The sequence below is a fragment of the Amblyomma americanum genome, chromosome 11 (assembly GCF_052857255.1).
Source record: "Amblyomma americanum isolate KBUSLIRL-KWMA chromosome 11, ASM5285725v1, whole genome shotgun sequence".
Classification (NCBI taxonomy): domain Eukaryota; kingdom Metazoa; phylum Arthropoda; class Arachnida; order Ixodida; family Ixodidae; genus Amblyomma; species Amblyomma americanum.
Window position 1 is genome coordinate 37,743,551 of NC_135507.1, and position 4,050 is coordinate 37,747,600.

A 4,050-nucleotide genomic window follows, 5' to 3' on the forward strand; every position below is an offset into this window, starting at 1 on the left:
TCCTTACTTTTCTTGTTTCCTCCTGTGAAACAAAAATAATTGCAACAAAGAGAAAGATGTGTCAAAAAGATTCCTGATTTGATTTATAGTACACTATGACACTTGCGCTTTAGCATTGCTCTGTTAATGCCTAGTTTTAATGCATAGTTGGCTTTTTGTATCCCTGTCGTTGCGCAATTACACTGACACACATAATTTTTACAGTGACGTGTTTCAAGACAAATGTCATGCTTGATATGCAAAATATATAATTGCATACCCTGTCTTTTGTATTCAGAAATTAGACACATTGAGCAAACTTATCCTTTTAGGAACGTTTGTGGCAGAGCAAAAGGCAGAAAATTACTTTTCAGTCCCGCCTAGTTCCTAGCCTATATATGAATGTCGATGGTAGAAAACGATTTTACAGGAAGCAGGCTTAAAAGAAGTAGAGATAGGAAATGCCGCTTCTTCCACAGAGCACACAACTGATGGCGATTACGCCCGTTCCAATGCCGCAATGTGTGCAAGCCGGTCATTACTGATTGTTGCATCGCTTTTGAGTCCTGCTGACTGGGATATGTGGGTGACGGGCAGTTTTTGGTCTTGAATTCGCTAAAGAGGCGCTTGAGCATCTGTGTCGTGAAGTAAATTTTCAGGCAGCGTCTCAGGTGGTTTCATCCCTTGTTCTACTTGCGGCATATTTGGTGTCACGGTTTCCCACACGAGGGCAATTATCAGGGCACGAGGCTCTGCCTCAGCTGCATGTGGGCGTTTGCCCAACAGGACTTTCGTGCAAACTTGCCTACTTCGACTTTATGAGACAGCCTTTGCTGCTGCTACTGCGGAAGAGCGCAGGAGTACACGCATTACAGTAATTTTAGTGAGTTATCTTCAGCAGCACTACAAGGGGGTTTGAAAGCTGTAGTCGGGGCCGCGCTGCTTATGTGATAACGATAAAACTAGCGCGACATGTGAACCGCGGTCCATTAGAAGGGATGTTCATGGGATCGAGAACGCCACACGTTGACAGTCAGAAAATGGCTCAAAGAGCCTGGGAACCTTCACCACCGTTGCTTTCATACCAAACTAAACTTCTTGATGATTTGCTCTGTATGCTACAACTGCATTTTTGTCATTTCGTTCTTCTACCTAGCTTGGTGTGCATTTATTCAAATTATCTGCCTGTGGTGGCGATGCTTTAAGCGGGTGAGAGGCTGCACGGCGGTGACCTCTCTACGTTCACGCGCTGAGAGGTGAAAAAAAGAGCGAGTGACCTCTCAAGGTTACAAAGGCCAAATCTGGCCAACGTACGGGCTCTCTCAGACTGTGACTCAAAAAGGTCTTAGCCCACCCGAACTCAACTCAAAAGTGACTGAGGCTGACAATGAACTTGTGTTTTGCTTCCTCAACCCACGGCTCATCCGGGGAAAGCCACTGCATCTGACTCACGACGACGCCATACTGGTCTGTGCGGAGTCACACTTTTCGACTGACAACAAATATGGACTTACTTATTTCTACTCACGACTCGTTTGGGCCCACTGACTCCTTTCGACTAAACTCATTTGGTATCGCCTCCTCATAGCAACTCACGATTCTTTTAGGCTAAGTCGCTCCTTATTGCGCGAAGTACTTTCCTGGGCCCGACTGGCACGCCTCCGAAACGAGAACACTATACATATGCGGGAAAAACCACGCCTAGTACGTGGGCGTTCCAAGGAATGAACACAACTCGCTCACGTTAATTAGGCAGGAAGCTTGCATAAAGGCGTCTACGTTCATTTTGATGGGGTGTAGTACTTGCCGATCGACACGATGCCCAAGGTAAGAGACTGAAGGCTACCGGAAGTTGCATTTGTGAACCGTAAGCTTAACCCCATGCTCACTGAACCATCCCAACACTTTCTTGAGCCGCTCTTCCTTGTCACATTTGCCTTCTGACATTACCACATTGGACGCCTGGTAGCCCGCCGAGTACTGTGTCACTATCCCTTTGAAAAATAGCTGGAGCAGAAGCTATTTCAAACGGAAGTCAGTTGTAGCGGTGTGTGTTAATGACACAGAGTCCGTGTGACGCTTCGTAAAGGGGCACCTGGTTGTACGTGCCTCTTAAATCTAAGGTGCTGAAGTATTCACCGCCATTAAAGCTTGCCAATATGTCCTCAAACAGTAGAACGGGGTAGTGCTCCTCATCACATGCAGTGTTATGCGTGACATTATAGTCGCCGTATATCCTTAAGGTGTCATCCGTCTTCAGATAAACTAAGAAGGGCGCTGCTCATCATTAACGTTGCACAGGTGATAAGGACCCTCGAGACTAACCGACCAATTTCATGAGAGACGTTATCGCGAAGGGCGTAAGGAAGTGATCTCGCCTTACAGAATTCGGTTGTCGCCATTTCCTTGAGCTTCTGGCTGGCTGCCGCTCCTTTGACGAGTTCCTGATCAGCCTAAAACACGTCCTCATACCCAGGTAGCAGTCTGTTCACCATGTCGCCGCTTGGCTTGTTTCAAGTTGTCGAATCCAGTGCAGTCATGTCTTCAATCGGAACACCCACATTGCCGAGCGCAGCAGTCAAATCGCCGCCGCAGAGGCTTGGTCCCGAGTAGTCAAGCACAGTAAGTGGACAAGCTACGGTCGCATTTTTGTATCACACCGAAAGTTCGAGTTCCCCAAGCACCGACGGTTGTCCCGCGTAACATGACAACACTACTCGTGGAGATTTTGAAGCGCGGCCACTGTGGGTGGTGTCTGTCGTAAACTTGCCGTGATATCGCACACCGGACATCCAGCGTCCACTTCCATGTCCCCCAGCCAAAACTGTGCGGAGTACTGGCGGTTCCGAGCCTTTTTTCTTCCAGAAATTAACGTCCAGACGTGAGCCCCTTCCAAGTTCCCGTTACGCAAATGTTCAGTGGCTGTTGCACTCCCGGTGCGCCTTGTAGCGATAACATCTCATCAGGCTCTCCTGCATTTCTGCGCAAGGTAACCGCGTCGCCTACAGCTAAAACTGCAGGCGACGCCCAGCGGCAGGCGTTATCAACATGCCTCGTGCTTCCACATCGTCCGCGCTCTTGCGCCGCGCCGCTGCTCCGGTTATCTCGCGACGATCACCGATGTTGAGCTTGCATTTTGAACACCCGCGGTAGTTCTGCACTCATATTTTGCACCGTTGTCGGCTGCTTCTGTTGCAGTTTCCATTGCTTCGGCCTCCTCTAGCGTTAAGTCTTTCATTGCCAGAAATTGTTCGCGTAGGTTGTTCGAGCGCACGCCGCAAACAATTCGGTCCACCAGTATTAGCCTTAGCGCATTTCCAAAGTTGCAGTTGTCTGTTATGCGCCATATTTCAACTGGGAATTCGCGCACCGACTGCCCTTATTCCTGACAACGGGTTAAAAATTGATATCCCTCTATCTCGGGGCGCTTCGGGTCGTAGTAGTCGTTAAACGCTGCGACTGCTTCGTCATAAGTGAGTGCTGCCACAACCAGCGCTCGCTGCTTTTCGGGGGTCAGTAATCGCATTGGCTTCAAGATATGCTTCTGCCCTTATCAAATACGCTTTCCACTTATCTGATGTGTCGTCGAAGGTCGGGAGCTGGAGGCTGGTGATGACTATGGTCTGTGAATCAGGCTGCGGCAGTCCTTCGGCTTCAGCTTTTACTGCATGGGTAGTCTCCGAGCTCGTCGCCACTCCAGTAAAGCCCGCGCAAACTGCGCAGCAGCATGAACGACCGCTGGCAGTAAATAACTACGTTTATTGTCGAGAACCCCGATTATATACCCTCGTGCACTGAGAGGGTTGGGGAAGGGAAGAGGAGAAGCGAGAGATTGGAAGTCAGACCAACAAGGGGGGGGGGGGGGGGGGGGGGGCTCGCAGCAGCTTTGCCCTCTAGCAGAAACCAAAGCAATACAACAGTGCAATAAAATTTAAGGAAGAAGCTTGGATGACACTTATCCTACTCTTAGCGGAACAGTGTGACAGCGTTAAAGATGCTTCCCGCTCAATTACTCATTTTCTTTGTGCAGGAAAGTACGCAGCAAGTTTTAATCGTATTTTGTTTGTACTT